This window comes from Pempheris klunzingeri, chromosome 22 (assembly GCF_042242105.1).
Source record: "Pempheris klunzingeri isolate RE-2024b chromosome 22, fPemKlu1.hap1, whole genome shotgun sequence".
Lineage (NCBI taxonomy): Eukaryota > Metazoa > Chordata > Actinopteri > Acropomatiformes > Pempheridae > Pempheris > Pempheris klunzingeri.
In genome coordinates, this window is record NC_092033.1 from 12,576,652 (window position 1) to 12,589,500 (window position 12,849).

At 41.6% G+C, this 12,849-nt stretch overlaps 1 protein-coding gene across 3 annotated transcripts in view; it reads left to right on the forward strand.

The window, feature by feature from the left end:
- Positions 1-12,849, forward strand: part of ppp1r12a (protein phosphatase 1, regulatory subunit 12A) — a 48,541-nt gene that overhangs the window by 401 nt on the left and 35,291 nt on the right. The window lies entirely within an intron of this gene.

Here is a 12,849-nt window from a genome sequence, read left to right on the forward strand (position 1 = left end):
AGCCCAGAACACCTGTCAAATGGAAGCCATTCTCGTCCCGTTGTTTACCTAACTTACCTAGCACACCCGTCCTTTTCGACGCAGAGTAGTGTTAGCTTCAGATGAACACACTGGCTTCTCTGGGAGCCTGATTATGGGATCCCTAAAACCAAAACACTGTAACTGTGTAGTTTTCAGAGTGCAATCCACAATAAGCAACAAAGTTAAACGCTTCGCTTTCAGGACTAACCCCCCTCTAAACTAGCCTGAGTCTGTATCCCCAGTCAGTGGGTGCAGTCTAATTGCTGTAGTGCTGCATTTCTGGTGGTAACGTTGAGTCATTTTATGTTGTAAATTACATTGAAGCCAAACAACTGACAGTGTTTTTTTATGGCTCAGTGATGATATTGGATAAATCTAATGTCGGGTACCACGATCGAGTAATGCTAGAAGCTGAACGTAGATGTTGTCATTGATTGAGACACTCATCCAGGCAAAACGACTTCCATAACGGAGGCTACAACCTGGCTAGCACTAAGAGTCGTTTTGTTGACAAACGCGACTGCGACTACTCTCTGGAGGGGAAGCGTAAGCTAGCTAGCCAGCGGTAGTTAGTCACAACGTCATTCGACTGCAGGCTAATGTTGTCCCTGCAAGGCCGTAGTTGTGTACCACACTAACGTAATATTCAGATTATTGACAGTGGGCTTTTGCATATGAGTTCAAATGTGACACAGTTTTAAACAGTGGTAAAACGATTTCAGTGCAGTATTAGCCAAGCGGAATGTATGCTAACGCTACATTAGCAGGATAAGCTAACTGTCGTTAGCTGTTTGGGAGGTTTAGCTAAGGTTAATTCATTCCTTAGCTAGCTTGAAAAATGACGCCAGCGAATAATCTTTTTGACCAAATTTGACGTTCAGTGACTTTGGTGTTTTCGGTTATAACCAGAAATATACGTGCGTGAAATAGTTTGCTATTCGGCCGGAATGTCAGCAGTGCTAAGCTAACTTTTTGCCCGCTAACCACGGTAGCTACCTACACTAGCCCCTATACGTTGAAAGCCAAATAATGAAAATGGCAGCCCGTTTTGGCTGATGATAGTCAGTAACATCAAGTCGTACCTTCTGTGTGAGGCTTTTTGAAGCCAAGCATGGCAAAAATCTAATCCACAAGGTTCATAAAACATCAGTCCAGTGGTTGAAATACTATGGAAGCTAGTTGGTGCAGTTAACGTTTCAGAAAAGACAGTCCTGATATGGCCAAATTGCATCCAGTGATGTGTACTGTACATACATTAGTTTTGAATTAATGTTAAATTGCTTCAATTTGGGATTGAAACTATACTTCATTGTAATTTGACAGCGTGGTTTGTGGGTTAATTTGCATTGTTAACGACTATGTTCATTTCTCTGCTATGCTCCATGTATGACTTCATCTCTCTACCACCTACTGTTAAACAAATAGTACATAGAAAATATCAATAGGATTATTTTTCACATAGAAACTTTATAAGTTATGTTATTGCATCTGCAGTCATATGTTACAAAATAATCAAGATTATCATTTAACACTATTGGCTGCTGCACATCAACAACAAACTTCTTTTCAGTTGTTAAAAACGACTGTAGTTGTATTTGTGAGGAACCAATCAAAGCTCCAGTTATTGCTGGTGCAAAGCATTAACAGTTCTGCAACAAAGCTTTTGCAACTCGTTTGTTTGGATGGCAAGTGCTTAAATGATCTAAGGATTAATGAAGTAATTCTTACATTAAACGTTTAGTACTAGCATAGATTTCCAGTGATGTCACCTCATTACTCATACCCACATGTCTAGTCTTAGTAAGTGTACCACCTTGCTACACAGTATGTTTGTTGTCCAAGTCTCTGTACCTATTAAAAGTTTTAAAGGCAAGTTTTCCGAGATAGGTCATTAGCTTTATCTTTAGATGATGAATCGATCTTATTTGAGTGAATATTTTCCCTGTGCGTTTATTAATGGTGTTGTTAACTCAACCTTCTTTGTGCTCAGGGTCTGTTATAATTAAATCTGGAATTAGCATGGCCCTATGTGCAAACTCATCGGGTGGAAACGTTGCCTTTTTTTGGGCAGATGTCCAGAGATGAGCTCGAGTGAAAAGAAAAAAAAAAAAAAAAGAATTTGATTTGCAGTGCCGCTATCCAGACCTAACCATCTCTGGAGACGAGAAGCTGCTGTGCGTGTGTTTTTGTGTGTATGTGTGTGTTGTAGGCCAGCATGTGATCCCGGGGTTTGGGGTCTTATGAAGGAGGTGAAGAAGGTGATTCAGGAATTTGTGTTTTAAAGTGCTAATCCCAGAATTGCAGCGCTGTCAAGCTGATGATGGTTTCCTCGGATGAACTGAGGAGGAGATGGGTAGTCAGGCATCTGACTTATTTCTTGATGTCTCTGTCATACTTTCCTTGTGGTTTTAACTATTAAACTAGAACAACACATGTCATGGTTCTGCAAAACTAACAGTTGATGCATTGGAAAAAAAAACATACATCGCTGGTAATTTTGAAGCTTAATTTCATGCAAAAAAGAACTCCACTGTCTTGTATTGTTGAAAGACTGACCTCTGGCTTTGTTGTGAAGTGTGTCATGTTGTTACACAAGGGTTCACTCCTCACTTGGTGCAGCGATATCACTCCCAACACTGGTGACCGGTGCAGGGTTATAAATACCACCGCCACAAGTTCTCCTAACTGGGTTTCAGGAGTTGATACTAAGTTTGGGTATGACTCAGAGTCTGTAGCTCTGCTTTGTAGTGCAGCCCCCGCTCAATCTCACATTTAAGCTAGGGGTTGTGTCTTTATTTGAGTCATGGACCTATTGTCTCTTTATAAATGACTTGTTGCAGAAAGACCCATAAACATGTTCGTCTCTGTTGTATCTACTGTATCACGTGATTCATGAAGACCAATACAGTCCCTGTATATGGATGAGGTTTGGAGGATTAATCTACATCAATATGCAACACCCAGAGTGAAAAATATGACTCTTTTTGCAGTTTCAGAGTCACTTTTCCATTTCATGATTGTGATTGACTGACACAGATCGGCTCACCCAGGTGGACGGTAAAGAGGATATACAACTGAATGAGGGGACCAGAATACAAGTGGAGATTCCAGATCTCGTCGGCTAAACTCGTCTCAGAGGGTAGCATTCCGAGTCCTGTCGTCCTAGCCTGTGCATTCCTCACATGACAGTCGCTGGAAACCATGGCAAAGAGAGAGCAGAGCAGACATTCCTCAGCTGTCACCTAAACCCCTCCCCTCTAGTCATTCCCTCTCTGGCTTTCCTCTCCCCATTCAATGCTGAGGCCCAGCTGACTGTTGCCCACTGAGCCTCCATCGAGGCAATTAGCGTGGAGGTAACCAGGGCTTGTCGCCTCACACAAGAAAATCTCCAAAGTGACCCACACCTGAACTTTTCTGCCTTCAGTGTCCCTGGCCTTTGCTGATCCCCAGGACCGAGGTGACAGGACTCAGCTCAGCTTAGCATGTCAGAGTTGGGTATTACAATGCCTTTGCTCTGTTGACATTACACACCCTCATTATGGCCCTGAAGTCTATGAACATTATCTTGCACTGTCTCCATGACAACGACTCAGGGAACGTTGCTAGTCACTTGTGTTGGTGGATTTGCATGTACAGAGTGGGAGTTGCATAACAGACTGAACAGAGAAAGAGTCTTTGGCAGCACTCAGCAGTTTGAAATGAGAATCGACTTCATGAATCTTGTAATGGAACAATTACCAAGCATGTGGTGGAAGATGGTGAGGTGGCTGTGTTTCTTTTCGTCCAGACGAGCATCAGTCATTAGCTCGTTACATAATTGCTGTGGATCTCACTACAGCCCTAACCCTGAGATTCTCAGCTGTGCCTGAGGCTCGCAGTAGGCCAGCAGGCGGAGCAAAAAAGAGATGCCTTTGATATGTCTGCGTCGTCCTGATAAAGGCATCACGGCATCCTCTTACAGACCCCAAGCCTCCTGTCTTTCAGCCTGAGGGAGAAAATCCTGCCATCTCATGTGGAGAGGCCCCTTGGCTGAGACAGGCAAAGCACCATACAGGCATTACAGATTTTCTCTGTTGCTCTCACCTGTTTTGCTAGCTTACGCAACAGAGATGCAGGATGGTGACTTATCTAAAAAGGCCAAATCCACTAAAATCTGTCAGGGCTGTAGCTTGATGATTTGCCTGTGCAATAAGTCCCAGATCTGATGATAAGGACTGTCCAGCTTTTTTTCAGTAGCTTTTGGAGTTTGGGGGGGATATCCAACGTGTTGCCCAGGACCTAGGCAAATGAGCCCAGGTGACATAGAAATGCTCATTTGCATGTTAGTTTAAATAGGAAGTTTACTGATATTTGTGTAAATCTACTGCGTTTTGATATGACTGGTAATACAACTCAACATCCCTGGGGTCCTTTTGAATGCTAGTGTAATGTTTTGCTTTCACAATGCTTTAGATGGTAGATGGATGCTTTTTCAGTAAAGAGAATCTCTTCTGATTGCACATTTTTCTAGAGATTAGCGTGATTGAATACTTTTATATCAACTTATTGTTGAACATCAAGGTCCAGGTAGACATCACTCAGCTGGACTCAGAGGTGGAAGTGCAGTCTTTCATTCGATATTGTGACCATTGTTCAAATGTCTGTGATTTGTTGTGTTCCATAAATGACTATTTAAACATGGCTATATTGGCTCTGAAGAGCTCAACCATAGCATGTAATACAGTCCATGGCACCAGGGCACTTTGGTGTGTAGAGGGGACTACCTGCCATGTGGAGAGCTTATTTATTTTGTTGGATTCATGCAGAGCACTAGTATCTCAGCACTAGAAGCGGATGCTTCTTTGAGTTATTTGCAAATGGATAGGCTTCATAATCGACACGGTTAAATGTAAACCACATTGAAATGCTTTCTTAATGAAATGCAAACATTGTTGGGTGTTTATGGTAACCTACCCCAGTTTTTTGGGTTTTTTTAACAGTCTCCATCTCCACTATATAATGCCTACCACTGTCTTTAGGCATTTGATACACCTATTTTAGAGGAGGTCTGGATTCAAATCGCCGTTCTTGTTAAAGGTTGCTCAAGGCTTCTAGGTTCTTTGTTATGGCTCAAGGCCAGTGTACAGTAACAGCTAGTCACTCATGCATTTCTAACATTTGCTGAATATATTAAGATGCAACTTAATAATTCATGGCCTGGAATCTAGACCGTCTAGATGTTATTGTTCTTTGTCTAGCTGGAATAGTCAACTCACAATCCTCCTTGTCTGTGGTTAGCTATTGTCATCTTTAGGTATTTAATTGTGGATAACACTTGGACCTAAATAGTTTTATATATCAAAACCTGGTCTAAAAGCAAAAGCCTGCACTGATTCATGTAAGTTGGTGCTGTTCAACCCATATAAGAGACTGATCATAATGAATGATCAGTTTTTCAGAAAATGTCTTGAGGGTACAGTGGAGAAGATGGTATTGCATAATGAGATTATTAACCACATTTAATAAAACAGGTAACCTGTAATCTATCTATTAAGTTTAAGCAGATGGCAAGAGCAACATTAGGAATACAATAAATCAAGCATGGCTGGATTAAAGCCAACCAAGCCAAGGCTCAACAGCAGAAACAATCGTAGGTAGACAGCGCAGTTAAATTTAAGGAATGTCTCATTACATTTTCGTCCAGCACCATCCTATTTCCTTTTTGAAAACTAATCAGCAGCTTTGTTTGTGTGCAAAGGCTGACTAGTACATGACACCCTCAATTACATTCTGACATAAAAGTAAAGGTCATCTAATGCAATTCCGGTTTGCTGTGAGTCACCGTAGCACTATTGTAATCTCAAGGCACTTGATGACCGGGAACGTTAATTTTAGAATTGCAGCCCCAGAACGTGTATATTTTACCTGCATATAATTGGCAGGTCTCTCCTTGTCAAGCAGGCCTTGCTCACTGTTTCATTCAGCCTCTCTACCAACCCCGTAATCAACAGCAGGAAGTCTGTGTGGTGTTTGCGCGCCAATGCTTCGCAACATGCCAGGTCATCTGCTGATTGTGACACGTCGATGTTGTTTCCTAGCACACTGTGTCATGAGAACATGTATTAGTCTGAAAATGGACAGCCGGTGCTAAAGCTTAATTTGTTGGAACAGTCACTCTGAAACAGAAAATTTCAAACAGCATAGTCAACTTGTCAAGAGTCTCTTATTGCAGTCAAGTTGACATTGATGGCCTTCAAAGAAAGGATTATAGATTTCCTCTGAAACTACCAACCTGCATGGCTCAGTTGATTCCAGTCTGGATGGATCCTATGCATCCAAACTCTACCTTGATAATGCACAGTGGGAATGAATTGCCAGAGGCATCCCCACCAGAGGATCTGGAACGGCGAGGGTTGTCTGAAGTATTTCAGACGAGCATTGCTGCAGGTTGGAACTGGTTCACCTGGGGTCGTAAGGAGAATTCCTCAGCAGAGAAAACCTGCTGCCACGTATATGAGCTGTGCTGACATGACAGCAGGGCTACGGACACGGACTTGACCTTGCCCAAAAGCACATTTGTGCCACAGGGCTTTTTATGTCCCACTTAACTTTTTAGCCTGATGTGATGATTGCGTTGCCGTAACACGACAGTACTGCTGTACTTGAATTTAGAAAAATGAGATATCAAACCAAATGCTGCCATGTTTTATCTCATCCTTTCTGCTGAATAAGTTTTGGTGATGGGTATTTGTCACAGACACATGAGGTTGTAGTTAATCTGTGTGTGAGGTTGATGAAAAATGACAAGCGTAAATGAAATGGAAATGCAAGCATAACTGCCTGAGACATTTTTGTAAAACAGACCGGTAAAGGAACTTGCCAGGTGCCGCTACAGATGAATACCCACCACTCGCTTTTCTGTCGACCCCCACTTTTCCAAGCCGTGCATAGTATTGAGCTGCTGTGAAATGTTTGTGGGATGACTTCAGCTTGTTTTTTTTTCCCCCTCCCTGTGGCACATAGTGTCTGTCTTCTGCTTAAGCCAGGTCTTCTTGAACCCATCCTGCTGTTGTTTGCTTGGCGGCAGTGACATGCCTCACGCTGAGTGTTTTTTATGAGCTGTTTTTGAACTGAAAACACCTGGACGTGGAGACTGTGAATTCCTCATTGTCGTACAGAGCAGCGAGTCCAATTAAGGCAGAGAGTGCATGTCCATTTGTTGTCTGTTGAAGGTTGAGGTTGCATTCCTTCCATTTATTCTCAAAATGGCTGCATCTTCATCTGGTGAAATGAAGGCTAGAGGTGAACATGGCCCATTATACACAATGTACATTCTGTGTTGCTGTTAAACCAGATATGCAGAACATGATATCCTTACTTTTTCAGTCTTGTACCTGTCGAAGAATAACTTACTTAGCTTTTGAAAATACATCATGGGCATGATTGATCTGCTGCTTCTGAAGCTAAAATCAGCTGATGTGATAATGAGCTAATATGTCTATAAGTATGAAGCTCTTCCTTTACTCCTGATTGGCATTGATTTTCATTAGCACCGATCCATGAGTGGCCATGAGATTGAATGAGCCTGCTGTTTGCTGTGATGCTACCCCATTAGTGTTCTTGTGAGTAAGCGCAAGCATCCTGTGGATGAATAGCAGCGTCAGTAAATGGGCCTGGACCATGACAGTCTGTGTATTTTGGCTTGTGATTCAAATGGACTTGCATAAGTACATAAGTGGTACTTTTTTTTTCTTTTTAGATATGTGTTCTTCATGTTTTAAATAATCCTAAATGGCTTTAAACCTTGTTGCGTGTGCTAAATGTTCTTCACTGGACAAAAAAAGGTTCAACTGCCTATCTGGTGAAGGAAGATAAGTAGGCTTTTACTGACATCAACTTTTCCTGGTAGGGCATTACCAAATACTGTCAATAAATGGTTAATACTATCAAGTCTTCTAAGAACAATTTCTAACATTATACTTTCCTAATTTAAAAAAATCAGAACATCAGCTAATTCCAATTTTAATAACCAATTGAACGAGAGGTAGTGGCAGAAAAATAATGATGCTTTTGTACATCAAAGAGAGGTTAAATCATACTATTGACTGATTGTACAATAAGATTCGATCAAATTAAGTCATTGCAGTGTGCTCAGACTGAATTTTATCACCATGTTATATAGAGCATAAATGTCCGGTCACTGAGTCCAATCAAGCTGAGATGTTAATAGGCCGTTAAATGAATAATTAATTAAGCACAACCACTCAGACAGCTGTATAGAGACACGAGAATTCATTACAATGCAGTGCTAAGACACAATCAAGTTACGACCCTCAAGCATTTTATAGGTGATGATGAGTAAAAAAAAAAAACAACCGAATTTTGGTCTACACATTTTTGAAGATGAACACTGCTGTGCAGGAATGATATTCACTGATTAAATGATGACTGGTTAATCATAATAAACATAATTAATTAAACAGTATTGATCAAGATAATATCAACTGACAATGTGCATAGCTGGTGCACATTGTCTGTCTGGAGCATCGGCTGCCTGTAATGGATGTATGAAGCAGCTGATACTTGAGCATTAATGTGGCTTATCATCAATTAAGAACGCTGCTTAAAATTTGCACCCATACTCCCCTTGTGTCTTTTTCAGCTTGTTTGAAAGACAGTAAAAATTGATGCCTTTGTACTGTGCGTTTTCAGGCACACAACTTGAGGAGGAAGGGGGGGTATTGCTCGTCTTCCCTTACTGAGGTGGTGATGGTAGGGTGTTGGAGATTTCAGGCCAGAGAGGAACAGGAAGTGGCTGTTTATTTTTCTCATTTCCTCTTTGAGGCTCCACTAGTGTGCCTGCTTCTTCCAGTCCCTCTACATTTATTATTGACGCAAGCCTAACATAGACACATGTACACACATGTATACAGCTATCCATACTGCCATGTCCAGCAATTAACCTATAAGCAGGCAAACAAGTATGAATTCTCATCTTTTTCTTTTTTTTTTTTTTTTTGCGTGTGGTGAATTGAATGTTTTTTTTTATATCTTTTAAACTGCGTACCAGTTTTTCATATGTACATGGCTGAGGTCTGCATTGTATCAGTATATCATTGCCTTGAGTTTTCATGAATAAAATTTTACTTATAGTTGAAAGTCTTGCTGTGGACTGCACATGAACTTTTTTGTAGGGCTGAACAAGATGAAAAGTAGCATAGAAATCACCATATTGACAAGTGCAAACTTCCAAATCTAAGGTATATTAAGTTTCTTGTTCTGTTTGTTTACAAATGCTTAGATTATTATAGCGAAGTTGTAAACTACACCGTATTCATCACAGTGTAGTTTGACTGTGTTCTAGCATTTCAGCATGCATTGTGACATAGTGTTACTCTGGTGATGGTGCATATTTGTGCTGGTAATGGCTATAAATTGGTAGAAAGCCTGCGGGCCAGACCCTGGCACCCACACTATCCATTTAACCTCCTGGGTTCAGAGCTTGTTGGCGTGAGCGGTGACACAGTGCCAGTATGCTGGGGGAGGAGAGGAGGAGGAGGAGGAGGGTGTACTGTGGGCCACTCTCAATGCCTGTTTAGTAGACCGGCTGCCAGTGACTGCTGACTGAGCTATCCACTGTCCTCCGTACAGTAGCCTCCACATAAGGCCTCTATTATATGGAAATATCAACAGCGGTCGTGTTCTGCCATCTCTCCGTGGCTATCTGACCTCTCTGCCTTTCCCCCCCTGGTGCCCCCTCTCGCCTTTGGACCCCTCACATGGAAACTAATTTGGCTCTCAAGTGGGGCTATTGTTTTGGCTGCTGAGCGAAAGCCTAAGTGAAACATACAGTTACAATCTCGCCGGCATTTTTCCCCCCTCTTCCTCAATCCTGGTCTTCTTTTTCCATGGGAATCCCAGGGCCATATATGGTCGTCCTCAGTAGCAGCAGCAACAAGAGCACTGAAGGCAGAGGCTGTGTGTGTGTGTTTGTGTCTGTGTGTGTGTGTGTCTGTACGTATACGTGTGTGTAGTCTGGTTACAGCTCCCAGCAGAGCTCATCTAGTGGAGGGACCCAGCTGGTCGCCCTGCAGCGCTCTAACCCTCCCCCTCGTACCCTCTGGCCTCATGAACCCTGCCAATAGCACAGGAGCTGTGAGCTCTTTGTCTCAGGCATAAACACACACACACACAGATATACACCACCTTACAGAGTGAACATTCATGCTGTAGTTTATTTAACAGCTAGACGGTAACTGATCCTCATACAGTCCTTTTTTTTTTTTAATTTAAGTCTTGATTGTTTTATTTCCAATTCCACTTTTTCTACACATTTCTCATTGTCTGGGCAGATCTGTCTAACACATACACATGCAAACGCAGACACATAACGCACTCATACTTACATGCAAGCGGTAAGAAGGAATTCCTTTTGTGGAAGTGGCTGCGCGCCTCTGAGCCAATGACGTAGCCTGTGAGGAGTGGCCAAAGCGCTGATGCCTGAAGCCCCAAGGCTAGGAGTATTACTTATCTGGGAATTTCTCCACTGGTATGCTAGTCCAGGGCCTCGCTGCTCACTGGTTAGGTGGTTTCAGAGAAAAGTTGTACCTCTAGAGGGAAAGGGAGAGGAGTAAAGTAAGTTAGAGAGGCCAGCTGTGAGTTCCAGAAAAACTGCTTTGTTGTCCATACTGTTGCTTTATATGGGAGAAAACTGGCCTTTCCCTTTTGGGGGAAAACAAAAACAAGTCCTGTGTTATTAAGCTTTATTGTGGATGCCTTAAGCACAAATTCTGAAAGCCAACAAGCCTCTTTCTGCCTCCATTTTGTACATGCAACATTTGAGAAACCTTACACCATAATACCTAGATAATGTTTTGGCTTTCCTGACAGATACTAGAGGGTTTTAGCCGTCATCCATCTCACCACTGAAATTACAGCAGTTTCACTCCCCCCACATCACACAAAGAGGAAAACTGCAGAGGCTTTACTGAAAGCAGCAGATGACTGCGAGGGATGGCTAAAATTAGCAAGTGGAGAAGGGCTGAACGATATGGGAAAATTGATTTAGACTAATACTGCGATTGAGATCCTGTGTGTGTGTGTGTGTATGTGTGTGTGGGTTTTCTTTCTTTTTTTTTTTAAAAGTTCATTCACCATACACAGGCAATCAATCATTCTATAGAAGAGCAACAGAACACTAGATGCAGTCAACATATAAACTACTCTTTCATGTAGGCCAGGCCTGGGCCTGCTTGTTATGATGAAATGAGATGAATTTATACGTGATTGATAAGATAGACATTGATATAAATAACATTTTTATTTAGTTTCAGTCACAGCAGAATATCAATCACTTCCTTGTAAAGATGCAATATAATCTCTATGATAACTAACTAACTTTTCAATAGAATTTGAAAAAGGGCCAAGAACAGGCCTGGTGCCAACATTAAAACACTGAAAAACAAATATGAATCTCACTGACTTCCAGTCAGCTACAGTAACGATTCACACAAACTAAAGTGTAGAAATATAACTAAGAACAAACAAGCATGTGAGTATGTTGATTCAACTTATCCATAAAATCTCAACAAATCCCAATCCTCTAACATGCCACAGGCCCAGTGTGAACATTGAATATAAAAATTAATCTTTCTGATCTCCAGTCAGTAAAAGCATTGTAACAAATGGCACACACTAAAGTGAACACTAACTATGGATCTACCAATCTCATTGAAAACATGTAGTGTGTAAACGTGGATTCATGGGCATCGTATCTTCAGCTATGATCTCTGATATCACCTGTGTAATTTCATAGCTAATAAGAAGTTATGTTCCATCAGTGATCAGTGCTTGATGGTAGTCGGCCTGCTTGACTCACTGATTGTTGGGATTTTAACAGTTGTCAAACACGGCCTTGGATGCTTTTCTAAATGCGATAACAGATGTGTAGCGTTGCCTCGTGCTGTTTTGCACATTCTGCCCCTTACCTGACTCTATTGAGCATCTTCTTAGACCCAAAATATGTCCAGACAACCAACACACGCCACATCTTTGACACTGAAGTCACCTCTTGCTCTTCGGTATTTGACTCTGCAGAGGCCATTTTCACACTGTGATGCTGCTAGCAGCAAATCTCACGCGTGGCATTTTACTGCTCTCACTCACACATGTCACATGAAGGTTAGGGCACTGTGTGTGAGAAAACCCCTGGGGACCAGGTGTTTCCGATCCTCTGGTTGGTTAGGTTGTGTAACACTAAAAATTGCGTACTACGGCAGTGGTTTGTTGTTGGTTTGAATTCGATCAATTTGTCTGCCCCAAAGTTGAGTTTGTGCTTTAATGTTTTTGTAGAGAGACAGATAGTAATATCACCTTTCTTGTCTATACAACATTCTTATTTTTCTTTACTTTTTATTTTTAATGTTTTTCTTTTGAAGGATACCAATAGTCTTGTGCTAAAGACCTGATCACAATCGCAATGAGAGTGATTCAAGCCTGTTGAGGTTTGGGGGTTTGAACATCTGTTCCAGAGCTGAACAGCCCCCCCACCCCACCCTTCTGAATTACTGTGATAATCTCTTGGTCTGTTGCTGTTTTATAGTTTGACATTTAGGGAATCTAGCAGAATTTTCAAATTTTTTTTTTAGTTTAATAATCATTGTTTTATTGGGAGTGCATAGTCAGTTGGAAGTTACCTTGTCTTCAGCTCATTGGATTATCCTGAGAAATAAAGACATTGTGACTGAGTTGAGAGTGACGGTATTTCATGACTGAGCACCACAAGCAAAATTCCATTCACCACCACTGGCAAATAAAGACCAGACCATAACTATGTGCAAGGCCAGATAT